The sequence below is a fragment of the Manacus candei genome, unplaced genomic scaffold (genome assembly GCF_025592945.1).
Source record: "Manacus candei isolate 608988 ecotype Guabito, Panama unplaced genomic scaffold, ASM2559294v1 h1tg000050l, whole genome shotgun sequence".
Classification (NCBI taxonomy): Eukaryota; Metazoa; Chordata; class Aves; order Passeriformes; family Pipridae; genus Manacus; species Manacus candei.
The window spans coordinates 32759195-32776659 of NW_026138098.1; the positions used below are offsets into that span (position 1 = coordinate 32759195).

At 38.9% G+C, this 17465-nt stretch overlaps 1 long non-coding RNA gene across 8 annotated transcripts in view; it reads left to right on the plus strand.

Annotated features, from left to right (window-relative positions):
• Window positions 1-17465, plus strand: part of LOC127476888 (uncharacterized) — a 554098-nt gene that overhangs the window by 491154 nt on the left and 45479 nt on the right. For all 8 annotated transcript variants that reach the window (XR_007906755.1, XR_007906754.1, XR_007906757.1 and 5 more), the window contains one exon: window positions 14670-14807. This is a non-coding gene — a long non-coding RNA (uncharacterized LOC127476888). The remainder of the gene's footprint in view (window positions 1-14669; window positions 14808-17465) is intronic.

The window sequence follows — 17465 nt, forward strand, 5'->3', positions numbered from 1 at the left end:
ACAATAAATGGCTGGCCAGCATAAATGCATAATTAATGCTGTGTGCCAAAGGGAACTGTACCAAAGCAACTTTCATGTTCCTAGAAGGAAGCTCTCTAAAAGGAACTAATTTGCAATACAGAGCTGATGAAATAACATTTACAAATGTTTCTACTGGGTTTGAAGGTTAAAGATACTTATCAATTTCCCTGGATTACAAAGTAAGAATTGAAATTGTTTCAGTGCCTTTCCCTCATTTCACCAGCTGTGCCCCTAACCTGACACAAGCCCATAAGCTCTCTTTGAACTTCTTCCTCTCAAAGGTACTGGAAAACTCATTTGATAAGTCCATATATCAGATTTACAACTGTATCATAAGCCTGAGTCAGAATTTATTTACATAACAGGACAGTTCTTTCTTCTTGCAATATCTTTAGTTTAGCCTATAACCGCAGTAAACTTCAATAACTTTTGTTATTGAAGTTTGTCAGGTAAATCTGCAGATCAACAAGTTTCTTCCTTTTCATTCTGTAGCTTATTATTGTGATGGTACTGGTTGAGCAATTATTGATCAAATCTGACGGTGGCAGGAAAAGCCACAGCTGTATTCCTGTTCTTTGTGGCATTCTATATGCAAGTAACTCAGTTATCAGATGACGAATCTGCATTAGAGCTTGCTGCAAGTAAACAGAATCATTGAGTTTTGTTTTGGTTGATTGGTTGGGGTTTTTTTTTGAGGGAATAGCACTGGGGTGGTCAAGATCTAATTATTGATTCACAGCCAAATCCTTTTTAATGTATTAACAGTTGGTCTATGCAGTACCTGAAATTAAGCACAGCTGTTCAAACTTTTATTTAACAAATGGTAGAACAATATTTCATAAAAAGAAATGTGATTGACCTGGCAGCTATTAGTGTTGATAGCATGGTCCTTTCAAAGTAGATTCCAGAGTTTGAAACAGAAATAAGATTCAATGTTCTTACAACCAGATTTGATCCAACTCCATCAAAAGCTGACATTTTTAAAATTCTGTTTATTCCAATTCCCACCCTGTAGCCAGTATTACACTAAAATGGCCATACTAGTGCTCCCTGAGAGCACAACATGAGTGGTCATTGACATTGGTGGCCTGAGATTTCTCCTCTGAGGTTTCTCACCAGACAGTAGCTCTCTGAAAAAACTCCCTGTTATGATATGAAATTTTAAACATCAGAGAGGTAGGATTGCTGACAGCACTGTAATATGAAGACATCTGTCTGATTCATAAATATGTTAGATTTGGCTTCCCAAAAGCATTGGAATGTCAGCTCATACAAGAATTGATTTAGATTGGGGAAGTTCAGCCCAGTTTTAATTCCAGGGCATCATTGTTTACATCACTCAGCGACAAAAACATACTCTCTTATCACTTCTTTGCTTTGAAGAAGCTGCATATGTTGGTTCTTCTTTGCAGAGTACATCTCCAGAGACATACAAACTGAATCCTGAAGAGTTTGATCAAGTGATTTTTTGTTCTTTGTGTTTAGATGATAGTAATGCTCAGGGTATTTCTGTGCTCTCTGCCTCACAGGTCCTCATGTTTCTGTAGTGCTCTCGTATGTACATTAGTTACAGTGAAAGTTTGCCGGTTTGAGACAGTTGAAAAATATCTGTATCTCTTTCCATACCTTAATCTGACAGGTGTTCCTGCCTTGCTTCATTTGAAAGAAACAGCAGAAGCATAAGACAAATTAGTGTCTATTTAACTCATTACTGAGTGTTCTGGGCTTCCTTGCAGAAACACCTGTGTAATAAATCCTTTCTGGACCTCATCTTTTGCAAGAGACACCCTATTTTCCTCTTCAGTGACCGTCATCATCTCTTTGTGTTGCATCTCATCATGCAACTGTCTCAAAGTAACAAAAAAATATTTCCATAGGCCTGCTGGCTGGGTAGTTTGAGTACTTGTGGGATATTTTATAGTCAGGGCTACTTGGAAAGTGACTGATTCTAGACAAACTTAGGTATGTTTTCATTTTAAAGGACATAGTAAACAATTCTAGAGCTCGTAGAATAGATGTCCAAAGGTAGTGAGAGGGCAGAGTGTAAATACTTTAAAAAACAAAATAAAGGAAATGAAAAATTGCTGGGTCGTTACAGGTCAGAATATTTAAAAAATAAGCTCTTTTACAATATTGACATTTGAGTTGATTGGGTTTTATCCTGTTTTTCTGTGAACAGTGGGAAAAAGGAATAAGGTGAAGTGGAAAGGACAATTCCTATATTCTAGTGTGAAGACTTGGGCTCTTAGTAGTGCTTTTATGCCAAGCTAACAGTTCCACCATGAGGAAGAATATACAGAAACTACCTTTTAACAGAGAAATGGAGGCCTTTAATCTGGGGGTTTGTTGTCATCACAGAGAAGGTTTTCTAAAAGTTCTCTCTAGTTGAGGTGGAAGAATTTTAAAATTACCACAAAGTGGATCTCTCATCCTTCAGTCAGTTTTAGGAGGCACTTTGAGAAAGGGAAGTACTCTGGGAGATTTGTTAGCTTAAATTTTAGGAGATAACCTGAGAAAATCCATCTAATTACTGGAGTTGGGGGTAAGCTTGTACAGCTAATTTGTAGCCAGTTTAAATACCCCCAGGTGGAACAATGCTCTGGTTTAGGAAGGAGGCTGGTTGACAGTCCCATTTTAGTAATCCTTCACTAGCTGTGTAGCCACATTTCTTGCAATGACTTACCTCCTGCAGCTGGAAGTAACTTATCTTCCCCAGCAGTTTGTTGTTTAATGAGATATAAATAACTTTCTGAAATGCTTTCATTGTGATAAAATTCTTTTAAATCGCCTGATTTTTCATGATGTTTTACATTCGGTTTGTGTGTCCTGTAGAGCACTGGGGATGAATCAATGTCATGTGATAAGAAAGACTGATGTTATCACTACTCCTGCCTGGACTACTGCAGAATCTGCACAGTGAGAGTTTCAGGAAGATAAAAAGCCCAGTTTCATGGTTAAGGTGGTAGGAAGCTGCCCCAGAGAAACGGAGTCTCACTATATATCATATCAGCCTATGCCACAGCATTCCTGTTAAATCTATAAAAGCAGTCTGAGCTGTGCCTTTTAGATTTTCTTGGCTGCATGTTATTGACTCCCCAAGTGACAACATTTGCATTCAGGGTTGTACTTTCAGGAAGCCCCAAGCAGAGAACGGAGCAGCTGGACAGTACAGCCCAGATACAGGGGTCATTAATGAGCTGGGTGATGAGACAGAAAGCCCCCTTGGCAAGCTTGCAGAAGGTACAGAGCTGGGAGGACTGGGTGTGCTGCCATCCTGGGGCACCACAACATGGTGGGGAAACGTGTCAACAGAAACCTCCTAACGTTTCACTAAAGTAAATATATTTACAAACAAGTGAAGACTTGTGAAGCTGACAAAATACATCAATAAAGGACAGTATGGAAAACGCTGTCAGTAGTGGGCAAGCTGCTGCCATTTCTTTTGGAAGGGAATTTTACTGCCACCCTGCTGATCCCTTGAGACCTGTCTGAAAGTTGCACTGTAGTTTGTGTCCTTGCTTTTGATTTCCCACGTTTTAGATCACATCTTAGCATTCAATACCTGCAGGCTTTTTGTCCTATCTTTTCAGGTGCAGGTATGAACAATGGTCCTCATTTGGTTCATTTTTACCTTTCATTAGTTATTATTTTGTCAACACGGACTGGAAAGTTTCCCTTTTCAGATTTCCAATACCGATGGCAAAAATCACACATGAAATGCTGGAGAAGAATTTGTAGTGATAAAAAGAGCCTGTTGTAGTTCCCCTCTCCCATAAGACTCTTGAAATCAATAATAGGGTCATCCAGAAGAGACAGACCACAGAGGGGTTGCAAGGATTTCTTTCACTGAGTAGTTTTAAAGAACTAATCAAAAAGAATTTCTTGAATATGAGCTCTTTCTAGATTGTTGTCATCTAGAAATAAAATATTAGTGAATCAGCAAGAAAAAAATCTACATAATCTAAAATCTTTACAGTATCTTTCAGATGTGTTCCTGGGCAAATAGTCCTACTATGCTGGAGGAAAGTTAATAGAAAATGGCCTATTAGTGTCTTTATTTATAGTTCAAGACTCAACAACTCAGTGATTTATGTTTTCAATTTAAGCACACCAACTGATATAAAAAATAACTGGAAATGCAGGTATGACCTTGCTCAAGCAGACTATGTAAAATTCAACGTAGCAAAGCTCGCTTATTGAAAATTGTGCAGTAATGGAATGTTTTTTGCATTGTGCAGCTTGCCAGCTATGTCAATACGAGATAATGGTTTGGGCAAATTACACGGCTAAAGAATTAGAAATGTAACTGGAAAAAGGAAACATAATATTGGGTTTGTGGCAAGAACTCGTTTTATATGATGCAACTAATTTGTAGTTTGATCTTTAAAGCAGAACACAAAAAGAGTACTGAAGCACTTGAAATACAAAGTCTGTTAGAGAAAAAAGGAAGTATGAAGACAAAGGAATAGTCTGACTGCAGCCTAGACAAGGGCAAAGGAACTCTTAGTGGAAATAGATAAACCTTGTATTCTTAGCAAAATAATTTGGTTATTTGAAATAAGAAGCTGATGGAGTTCATGGTGAGGAGAACAAGAAGTAATTTAAGAATACAAAGTTCAGGTTTAGAAATTTCATGTAATTGACTGTAATATTTATCTTGGTTTAAATCTTCCTTTATACATTCAGGCAAGAGAGGAAAGTTACTGAACTAGTAGAAGGACAGAAATTCAGCTTAGGAAATACAGTTCCTTATCAAAGAGCTTTCTAGACTCCATGTGCTTATGCTGGAAAGAGGAACAAAGGACTGTGAGCGATTTTGTGCAGTCACACAGGCCAGGAGGGTGGGCCCAGAGAATCCCTCCTTGGAACAAACTGTCTTGGGTGGAACATGGGCATGGCCTTGTGTAGGGAGATGAGACTTTGTTCTGCCTGTGCCCTTCCCCACGTCAGCGTCAATCAACTCTGAGCTGGAATTCATTCAAGTGCCTGCTTTAGGTTCAGCCTTACGATAACCAAGGCTCAGAGCAGGCTTACAGACCAGGCGGCTGGTTCTGGTTTGAAAAACACTGCATGGACAAACCCCTGCACTGCAAGGATGTCACATTCCATTGGGATTGCCTTCGTTTCTCCTTTTCCATCCACACATAACATCCAAAACTCTTAAGCAGAATAGCTTAGAGGAGTGTTGTAGCTCATCCTGGTGATTGTGAGGACTGAGGAAGTAGGTGGGGAGCAGTTTCTGATACACTATTCTGTTGAATTATATTCTCTGTCAGTAAAAGTGTAGCTGCTTTTTAGGTCCAGTTTTTAGGTCTAGAATCATAGAATCAGCTGGGTTGGAAGGGACCTCCGAGATCATCAAGTCCAACCCTTGATCCACTGCTGCTGCGGTTGCCAGACCATGGCACTGATGCCACATCCAATCTTGTCTTAAAAACCTCCAGGAACAGAGAATCCACCACTTCCCTTGGCAGCCCATTCCAATGTCTGATCACCCTCTCTGGAAAGAAATTCTTTCTAATATCTAACCTAAACCTACCCTGGCACAGCTTAAGACCATACCCTCTTGTTTTGCTGATAGTTGCCTGGGAGAAGAGACCAACCCCCACCTGGCTACAACCTCCTGTCAGGCAGTTGTAGAGAGTGATGAGGTCTCCCCTGAGCCTCCTCTTCTCCAGGCTGAACAGCCCCAGCTCCCTCAGCCTCTCCTCACAGGACTTGTGCTCCAGTCCCTTCCCCAGCCTCGTTGCTCTCCTCTGGACCTGCTCCAGCCCCTCCATGTCCTTCCTGAACTGAGGGGCCCAGAACTGGACACAGTTTATGTGAGGCCTTTGCCTCTTGGTGAAAGGACTCCTGGTGGGAAATGAAGCATATTAAGTAATAGAGTAAAATCTGTTCAGTCCTGGAACATGTGAGGTGTATAGACATATTGAAATAACTAACTGAAAGGAAATCCTCTGAATAAATGAATGTTTCCACTGATGTTGTGTGTACTATATTAGAAAATGACCTTAGGGATCAAAGAAAACTCTGTTGAAATGGTTTGAGGTATTTCTTGCTAACAGCACTGATTTTTTTTGTCAATCTTCTCATTTACACCTCCGTGTTGAAAGAAGAGGGCCTAACCCCTTCAGTGCAAGCATCTTTCATACAATTTAGATGTATTTTTTCCAAGGGATAGTTTCTCTCCTAGTACAGTTTCTCATAAAATTATAAATTCATTAATTTGTTAAAATACCCTAGCAGCCTGGCACAAGTGCAAGAGGGTGTGATTATTTCTGAGTTATTAAGGGAAGGTTCATTTAGATGCAGAAGTTCACATTGCTTCATTGAAAGACTCTAAAACAATTGTTGAAATAGGTTTTTGGTCTATTAGACTCCTCGCTAATCTTTTGGGGGAACTCATTAACATGCTTGATGATAAAAGGCATAAGGATAGCTTTCATCAAGTGAAATCATTACTGGTGCACATCATGCATGAGATGCATTATAAGTTGTGTTTATGATGTGAGAAACCTTATAATAGCATCTGATGTGCTGCATAAATCACTGCATTCTTGGGACATGATAAATGCAGAGAAATTTAATTCTGGGGCAGTTCTCAAACAAAATATATCACCAAATAGTATAAAAAATCCCTCCTCATACCATTCTTTGGCCTTCAGCATATAAAGTACAGGAGATGCACTTCCTCTCCTTTCCCTATACTGCACAGCTGTAAGTACAGGGTGTGAGTGAAGAGCACCAATGCTGTTTTGGCCTGTGTCCTCTGAGTGAGGTAGAAATAGTTAATCACATGTCAGAAGCAAGCTTTGGGCTATGATTAATCCCACATGTTGAGAATTATCTTTCAAGAAATCGTTTGAGAGAGGACATGAGCTTTTTTTGAAAGAAAATGAGACCACTTGCCAGAGGAGTATTTTCAACATCCTGTTTGTTTAATAGATACCTGGTGAGAGAACTCAGCTGAATATGTTTGAAAGAGTTATTATTCAGCAAGTGAAACCCTTTCAGAGGACTGTTATCCCAGTTTGAAATCTGGTAATGTATCTTGGAAAGATGAAAAACACTTGGGAGTGTGGAAAGTGTCAGGGAATATAGGACATCACAAACTTCTGTTCATCGCGTTTTTCTATATTTGCTCTATTTTACTTGTGCTTTTATAATAAGCTGACAATTTTATCAGACTTTTGCTTGGCGGTATTTATTTTGAATTAAAATGCTCAGGAAAACCCTCTAGTAGTAGAGTTCTTTTTTTTTTAATGCAGGCAAGTATGCCTACAAATCCAGGGTGTGCTCTCATGGTCTTTATTTACAGTTCCTATCTATCTAATGAGTAGTCCATGTGCAAACTCAGCTGTGAAATGTCTGTAGAAGACTTAGGACAATATCTATGCAAGCTACAGAGAAATATTTTAATAGATTTATTGAAATATATGAGTTTGATAAAACAGTGCAATGTGCTGCATTCCTCTGCTTGGGCAGAAGTACTCTGTGTGTTTGTTCAAGGACTTGCAATTGGTTAAACCTCTTTCATCTCAAAGATAAAACTGTTAATAAGTTTTATTAGCAACATCCCCTGAAATTGGATGTTCAATCCATAATTCTCATCTGATCTTGTGTGTTCTTTGGTACAGAGAGGTTGTTGTGTTGCATTGGGGATTTACATTGCCAAGATTTAGAAAGCAAGAGGCAACATATAAATGGAAAAGCTCTGCTGCTGAACTAAATAGGGAAGGCATGCTTTCTATGTTCGAGTCTAAAGGGAATTTGTGCCTTGAATATGGATTTCCCCTATGTTGGGAAGTTTCTTCTTTGTTTTTTTTTTTATATGAAGAATAATTTTGGTGACAATCCATAACACTGTTGTGAAGAATGATCAAATGAAAGCATGGAATTAGGTTGTATTACCTGTTTGGGGATGATTTTGCAAACAGGCACAAAGGACTTCATCCCTGCTGAAAAGGCCACAGAGCAAGTAGGTGCAAAGAAGCCTGAGCAAAGTTTCCAATTATTTCAGTAGTTCTAAAGCTTTTTCTCATGGGCAAAGCTTGCAGAGTGATTTGTTTGAAAGTACTTGTTATGCTTACAGATTGTACTCCTCTGATTTATGCACTTTTAACCTACTTCTTCCTCAAGACTGGGATAGCTTTGTTCACTGTTCCATTGTGAAGGAGACTGTCCCCCAGTGAAGGGGACAAGGTGTTTCTTAATTGCTTGTGATGCAATCAACAGATGTCTTTTGCTTATGTCATGGGTAAAACTAAAGAAATAAAAGTTCACCATTTTCTCAGTGTGGCTATTGCCAAAATGGTTCTGAGCATGTTTTATAAATGGTGTTGGTTTGATCTTTTTAAAATGACTTTACAAAAATTCTTTTTTTCTTTGTCCACTATTTCTAGCCCACCAGGGTATGTTTGAAACCAGTGTGTAAATAAGGTGCACTGGTTAATAATGGAACTTATGCAACTTTTAGTACCGATAGTATAAAGTTTGCACAGGGGAAACATGAAGCAGATGTTGCCTTCCTTTTTAGCAATAGCAAGGTCAAAACTGCACTATAGCCTTTGAACTCTTGAAGTCAGTCAGATTGTTTATGCTTTCACATACTGTTATGACCCGCCCCAGGAAAAGAGGGGGGAGGGGGTAACCCAGGTTTTATCAAAAATTCCTTTGGGGTGGATTAAAGGGAAACGACACTAAATAATCGGTGTATGAAAACATATACTGATAAGATTTATTTTAACAATTTTGAATCAATAGGTAAGTTAACATTTTTGGGTGCTGTCATAACCTTTCTGGGGAGGAGAAAAATGCATAGGGGAGAGAAAGGCAGGATAAGAGCAAAGGAGAGTAAGGGAAAGAAAAGCTGAGAGTGGACAGATGTCCATAGTCACCACCCATGGGGTCCAGCGATGAAACTTGATAGTTGCAGCTTCCATGTCTGTCACTTGAAGTGGTGGCCTTGATCTGCTGGGGGTGAAGGAGGGAAGCCCCCACACTCCAAGAAGTTATGAATTATCATATCCGTGGTCAGTGTCACGGGCCATGCCTCCTGCCTCCAACCTCTCCCTGGGCCCCGCGCAAGAGCTGCTGTGTCTGCCCTGGTTCCCGCCCTTTCCCGACTGGCGGGGGGATGGGCTCCTATGGACCATCAGAGGTGCAGTGCAACAGTCAAAAGCCTGCAAGCTCGGCTCTTCCCGCCTTTTTGGGCTTGACATCTGTGCTGGAGGAGGGGGGATGGGCCCAGTTGCCCATCAAAAAGTCAAAAGCCTGCAAAAGTCTCCTAGAATGCATAAATCATCAAACACTTCAGTCTCTGACACATACCCAAAATAGAAAAGAGGCAAGGAGCAGGGAAATGCAAAATGACCTCCATCCTCAGTTCAACACAAATGTAACTTAGTCTCCTTCTGTAACTGTTTCAAAAATAGCAAGCCACATATTTAATTTATGTCAAAACACAACCAAGTAGTTTTGGTTCAGCATTTTACTTTGTTAAATGGAAAAGGACAGATGATGAAATACCATATGTGAGAATATGAGACTCTTCCACGGACCTCGTTTTGAGAACTCTTATCACTTTTACCCTTCTTTAGTGCACGTGTGCTGTATCAGCTCTTTTCTTATTGCTGATTTTCCATTTATCATGTTGCTCTGAAAGCTCCCCAGCTTTGTATCTCTCCATAGTTTGAAACAGAAGGAAACATGCTAAATTGAAGGACAATTACAGGTATTGCAGTTCAGAAATATGAGAGTATTGCCCTAATTTCAAGCTCTTTGGTCTCTCTTATTAACATTAACTTTCAGAAACATTTTAATAGCCAAGGGGACCACATTTTTTGATCTCAAATTCATAAAGCTCCATTTTTTACAAGAATGGCAAATAGAACAAGGAAGGCTGTAAATGGTGATATGACTTACAGAAGGTGAAATGCAAGTTCCAATCTATACATAAAATAGAGCAAATTGATATGAACATTAAAAGAAATTAAATATATATTAGTAACAACAGCTGCACTATTAAAATTAATTTGCAAAACTGAAAAGATTGGTCTCTGCTTCATATTGATCACTGGATGCATTCCGTTACAATGTGCAAAACTAGGAAGATTTATGCTCATCAGTGTAATAAGGTAAAGCCTTAACATCTGAGTGCAGTGAATAAATGCTTTAATTAAAATGAATAAGAAACAAGTCTTCTTTTGGTATGTTGCATATTTTATATTGCCAGAGTTTTAGATGTTCTTAAGATACTCAGATATTTGTTCAAAGAATGACAGTCCATACCCAAAGAGCATATTTGACTGAGAAGGGGAGAAAAATAATGCTTTTGTTGTGTAATGTCACTGGTGAGATGTATGTCCTAGTTCTGACAGAAGTGCTACATTTCGGAACCCTGTAGCATTAAATGGGGTTTTTTAATTTAAAATTTACACTAGTAGCAAGAACAACAAAGAGATTTTGAAACAAAGAACCCAAATGCAAATCAAAGCAAAATCTGCATTATTGGAAATAAAGAAATTGTCTTTTATTAGTGTTGAATTCAATTGAATTTATATAGATTTATATTGTTTTGCCTGACTGGAAAGTACGACCTCAGAAGAGGCTGAGAGCTGAAAGCAAAGCAGGAGCAAGCAGTGGCTGGAAGCAATGGGTACAGAAAGGGCTAAACCCTGGAGCTGAGCAATGGGAAGGCTGTTAGATGGCGCTGTCTTTTCTCAGGGCATCTGAGAAAATCATCTCTCATCTGAAAAAGAAAGATTCAGAGGTAATACTTAAGAAGTCTGAGTTAAGAAAGGCCACCAAAAAAAAAAAAAAAGAAAAAAGCACAGAAGCTGTAGCAGCACAGCCCGAAGGCTCTGGTCTTGTAGTTTCTGGAAGATTACCATTTATGTGAGGTAATTTTTTTTCTTTCTTTCATCCTTTTTCTCGCTGCTCTGTATCTTTTTTGGGGAATAAATAATTCTGTGCTGATTTTGGGCCCTAGTGATCCAGCGTTGTGACAGGATCCTTGGGAAAAGCTCTGGTAAAATCAAAAGCCCCAGTGTTAACCCCTGAAGGTTCAGGGATGCAGAGTCCTTGTTGAAGGGCAGTGAGAGCAAATAGTTACAGGCCAAGAGAGAAAAAGAGAGAAAAGACACATCTGTTGGCAAAAGGTTGTTTCTAAGAGAAAAAGATGTATAGAGGACTGGTAGTGGACCATCAGTCAGCACAGCTGTAGATTTGATGGTCTGTATCACAGCCTGTGCCAGCAATGGCGGCATTGCCTGGCTGGGAGACGGACAGTCAAACCCAGGAATTTTATAGGTTACTACAGGATAGGAAAATGCAGAAGAGTACAGAATATGTCCTTTAATATAAATTATGTAAGAGTACTTAGGTTTTCTCTGGAATATGTGACAATGAAATGTGATACATGTGATGTGACTGTGTTCCAGGAAGGAACACAGTGATGCAACAGCCATTTTGGTTTCTGAGTTTCTGAGGTCTTAATAAGACATAAATATGTTGTGCCACATCCTGATGATATTGCCTTTGTTCTGCTTCTTATAAGCTAAAAGAAATCACTGTAGACTGAAGATGATTTCTCATTGCTTATGGCAATCACAGCTTGAAGAGAAACTTCTTAATACTCCTGTTGTTAACATTTCTGTACACTGTACTGAGTGGGGAAAAGAATATGTACAGAAAAAACCCAACTGTAACCTTTTTTATTTTTTATTTTATTTTATTTTTGAGTGCTTAAGCCACTATTAGTTGGCTAAGACTTGTCTGGCAAGTGTGAGTGGAGTCACAGAGAGCAGTCATCTATCTTTCTCTTGGACTGGATTATGAGTCTTGTTGGCTGGAGTAAGGTCCCTTTATCCTGATATTAGCTTTTTCTTAACCTATCAGATTAGGAAGATGAAGCCTTGTTAGAGCCAGACACTTCCACTTGGATGCATTTCAGCTGAGCTCTGAGAGGCATTTAGAAAAATCCAGGTTTGATTAAAAAAAGCAGCTTTAAACTTTTGTATAGGTCTCCATATGATGAGCAGCGACACTGTACATTTCTATCTTTCAAAACTCCAGTGGGAACACAGTCATTTTGATTTTACATCTGTCTTGACATGGGTATCTCCCAGTTTTGCCAGGGGAAGTGTATTTATTTAATGATTGATATCATGGTTTCCTCATGTGTTACCTGCCTGAGGCTGACATGGTGTTATTCCTGGGCAGAGACCCACAAGCTCAGGTTTGTAGGACTGCTCTCTGGAGTCTCTTGACCTAGTGCCTGAAAATTGATTTACCCTGTGGCATTAGCTGCCTCTCATGGCATGTCAGCTTTGCCTTAAAAAGCAGGAAGGATCAGACCAGGAGCAGTAGCAGTAGTAAAAGCACTGTCTATTACTCTTATTAAGGGGCAATAGGAAGAGGATCAAGACAGGATCCTGGAACTTGCTTAATGTAAGGTACTGTTTAAAGCTGCTACTCATAAAATTTCCATTAACTTTGCAAATGGAACAAACTAGTCCGAACCTTCAGTGATTTAATGTAAATCTCTCTTGAGATCTGTTGAAGAACTTGTGAAATATCAAGTACTTGCTGAAACAGCAAACAAAAATGCCTGTGAGGTTTGAGCAGTCACCCAGGAGCAGGACCCATGCAGTTCAGGCTGGCTTTGTGTCAGGATATTTTCATGTTTTCACCGTGGATAGGAGGTAGCCCCTCTCTGACAGCTTAGAGCTGGCAAATCCCTGGCCCATGGCAGAGCATTGATCTTTGTGAGACCTAACTTAGGTTCTAAGTGGACAATTTTCCCTATGCAGTGCTCACTATTTTACAAAGCTGTTCCGGTGGCCTAAGTAGTATCTTAACTTGTCCCTGAGCACAATGTAACTGTCATGCTAACATGTGTCAGGCAAGTAGGTTTAATTTTTTATGTCCATGCATCTTGGCTGTTCAAAAAAATATCAATTTTAACTGTTCCCTTTAGTCATTCTTTAGTTTTCATCATTGCCCTTCCTCCTGAAAGAGCAGTCAGCTAAGCCTAACTGCTTTGGCTGTGCTGTGTCTCAGAGCAGACACATGGCCAACTCTTACAGCTCACTTAGCACAGGGGACCTTTTAGCAGCACAGTGTGCTGGCCATTTTTTAGAGTTGCCCCTGCCACGAGGGTGTTCTAGGTCTTATTGCTCACTGGGCAATGAACAGGTTGAGGAAGAGGGAAAAATCCCCATTTGTGTTCAGCAGTGGCTGATGGTTTCCTCAGACATGAGATCACACGTGCTTTGTAAGCATGAGTGCAACCACTGAAATGTATAATCCATTTCTAATCTCTTACTCTTCTCCTGCAATGAATTGTCCTGCTTAATTTTATGTTGTATTAAAATATCCAGTTAATCAGTTTTTAATGTCTCTAAATGCAGCCTTGTGATTTCATTAACTGTCTCTTCTTCTCTGTGTTGCAAGAGAGCACTTGATTTACCCTACCTATACACTCCATTGCTTTGGGTTCTTCTGGCATGTCCCAAATTAGTTAATCACTAAGGTGAACTGCATCAGTCTATTTAATTTTTGCTCACAGAGGACTCTCTGTTTCCCTAGCAATGCTCATTGTATTCCTCTTAGACTCTTGCTGTCTCTGCTCTTATGGTTTTGGAAGAATACTTGTGGGTTTATAGCATCATTATAGTTATCTCTGTGTTCTGTTCCAGTCTCTGGCATTTGTCTGTGTTCTGGATAGCTTTGCACATGCATCATTGTTTTGTAAGATTCTGTTACATCAGTACAGCACGGCAAGTCAAGTTTTGCAGGGCAGTGGGTGTAGATTTGAAAGCAGTCACAACATTGGTGGTTGACTATATTTAGTTGCTGGCTTAGTCTCATGTTTCCACAGTCACTTCACACATTACTTCATTGACTGGAATGGAAACTGAACTGAGCCTTTTAGTGGAATTATTAGTAAGGATAAAGTAGTTCACACAAGCAGCCTTGTCAAATTCAAATTGCCTTGATTTATGATTAATAATCTAGGTTCAGTCATTTAGATGGATGTTTAAAAAAAAGTTGGAGGTATTGACAAAGTTTTGAAAAACAGTTCTTTACACTGCTGAAAGAGACTTCTGGAAATAATAGAACTGTAAATGGTTTAAAAATATGTGTATTTTTTAAATGATTGAGTAAATAATAACTATAGGATCAGTAGAAATTGCAGAAAGGTACTCTGTATTTCTTTTGTCTTTTGTGAAGTGTGGGCCAAAATACTATTGTTATTTAATGATTCATGGATTTTAGAAAGCATGAACCAGATAATATTATATGTTGATATTATTTATATTATTTTAAATTTTTCTAAATTCTGAATATACTGCAATTATGATAGTCCTGTGCCAGTACAGTAAAAGACATGAAACAAGCATGGTGAAATCTTGGTCTAAAAAAAAAAGTTAAAGTATGAACATCTCTCCCATTGTGTTGAGGAGAATTGGGGAAGGCAGTATTTTGTCATAATACGTAAATAAAAATGCAGTATGCAAGATTCCTGCTTTTTGTTACCTATTTTTGTCCTTCCCTGTCACATACATGCACTGTTTTTCAGACAAACATTCCTTTTTATTTTTTTTTTTCAGTTATTAGTGCTAAGTCTTGTTTTTCTCTTACAGTTTTTTTGCACCATGTTCTGTACCATTTCATCAGCTGCATCTCTTGGGCAAAGAATGAATACGTTCCTGTACCCCCTATAAGATGTCCTCAAGCAGCAGAAAGGTTCATATATCCCATATGGAGCTTTGTGGCTTCAGGTGAGAAAGAATTTATTGAAGCAGATGAATTTTGCAAGTGAACTGATTTTATGCAAATGTACCAAGGAAATGTCTGTGGGCTAAATTATAGAAAAAGTGTTTCTTGGTTAAAAATTCTTCATGAAGAACTTTAAAATACATTATGAAACAAGAACTGGTAAAATAAATCTCAAACTACTGTAAAGCAGTTTGAAATATAACACTATTTTTTTCCTTACTATTACTGTTTCCAATTTTACTTATTTATTGATTTTTGTTATTAATTTTTTTTTTGGTCTTCAGGTCAGTTGTTTTTAGTATCCCTCTCTATAGCTTTTGCACCAGTTAACCTAAGGTGTTTTATTTAAAATATCCTAAAATGCATAGGGTATTGCCATGTTTAATTACAAGGAGTTTTCACTGGATTGGCAGTAGATGTGGTGTTTTGACTGCTCTGGTAGAGAGATTACTTTTCCAGTTCCCTCTTCTGGTCAGATGATTCAGAGTGGAAGTTACTAATAAGGTGAGATTAACATATTGCTGTAACAACTTATGTGGACTCCCTATGGAATAAAGCCTTGTTTTACGCAGTGAATATAAAAATATTGAAATATATCTGTCTATTCTTCAAAAAAAGAAAGAATTTAAAATTAATACAGCCCAGCCAATGTGCCTGTACACTCTTTTTAACAACTTACCTCTAAAAGAGAAGTTACTTGGCTAATGAGATGCAGTAATAATTCATGATCTCTCTTGTTTGTTTTGGGGCTTTTTCATTTTGTTTTCCTTTTAATTTTTTAAGCATGGAACTTTATCTCTTGCATATTACACTGGTGTTTTCCACAGTGGTTTTTAAAATTAGGTTGCATCTTCAGCTGATTATATTGCAAAGTTTATTTTTAGATTAGTTTTTTTATCGATGCTGGAGAATTATACAAAAAAAATTAGACACGTTGAGTTTTTTTTTTTCTTTGTGTACTGTAATACTCAGAAATAGTTTTGCACATGGGAAAGGATTAAAATAGCAACAAGAAAATACTGTAGAAAAATGTGGACTGCTTTTACCTTAGGGTTTTGGTGAATCAGCATGCAGTGTGCAAATCGTGCCATTTCCAAAGCAGTTCTTGTTCTGAGCAGTCCATGTTACCCTTCTGCAGAGGTTTTGTCTTTGGGTTCATGAGATGGGATCTGTATGTGCTCCAGTCTCTCTCTCAGTGTGTGTGTTTATGTGTCTGTGTGTGCTGACCACCTCAGCTGCACTTTGTTCTCACTGTACTTGATCTGCCCCACAGCTTTGCCCAAGGGCAGGACTTTGCCAACCAGCTGCAGAGCCATTTCCTGCACACGTGTCATTCAGAAGGCTCCCCAGTACTGAGGATCTCCCAGCTGATATATGGTTAGCAGATATTTGGCAAAAATGTACGTATTTCTAAGTGCTGTGTGTAAGCCTTTCTTTGTGGGTGTGCTGGTTTAAAGGTAAACTGGCAGGGGAAATGAATCCAACTCAAAGGAGAGATTATAAGTCAGAGTAACAATTTAATAAAATAATACAGTAAATACGATTATACAGACAAACAGTTGGTTTTAACCCACAAAACCCAGATGTATAACCCAACACCCTGGGGCATGAACAGAGTGGTGTTCGTTGGGCCCCCTGAGTCCAAAGTAAAAGGAGAGGGAAAAAACCTGTTAGTGAGGGTGCTGTTGCAGTCTGGTCAAGAGTGGTGGTTGCAGTCTGGTCGAGAGTGGTGGTCTGCAGTCTTCCTCTGGATCCCACGAGTTGTTAAAAAAGTCCCCAGACTCCAAGATTATATATCCTCCAGTTCAGGCAGGAATGCCCAGTACCTCCCTCAGGGCAGGGAGTTCCACAGTGGGTGCAAGGACAGGAGCATCCTCCTATCTGGAAGGCCTCTTAACACCCAGTTTGTAGCCTGAGGAGTCAGGCTGCTCTGGGCAGAGGGTGTAAATGGTTCATTGGTAACAGTTTCTGGGAAATGGCATGGAAGGCTATAGAATACACAGTTTTGAATTACACCCATACAGTGATGAACTGGTCCCAGCTGTTCTAACTAGGACAGTGGGGCATCATGAAACCACACGAATTTCAGGGCAAAGACTGCACAATGGAAGTTCTTGACCAATATTCAAGAAGACACTGTAGTACAATCAAATGATAAAAACCCTGTAATTTAAGAAAAGAAGCATAAAAAGTACGTATCATATTTGTAGTTATCACACAGCAATATCCAAATATTGCAAATTTTCATCTTTAAATACTCTTCTCAGTTATAAAGGAGAAAGTATTCAAATTTATCTGATTACTTTCTCGTAAAAGTCCAATTGGAACAATTAGTTCATTTTACTATTTACTGCTGACATTGCACTTTTCTAGTAACTAGTGCCCCAAAGTACAGTTTGCTGAAATCAATAGCAGTATATCCATTAACTGTGAGGTTACAGATCAGTCTCTGAAACAGTTTTAACATGATTTGTTATATATGCTCTGTCAGTCATTCCAGAGTTACAAGGTTCTGCAAGATTTTGTGCCTCTACCATTTCACCCTGTCAGCACAGTAGTGGATAGTGACAACTGTCACAGTATTTCTAGATCCTCTTTAGAAAATGATTGATGTAATTTCTTAAAGGAGATATACTCTCTTAAGCAGCCATCAGTCTTTC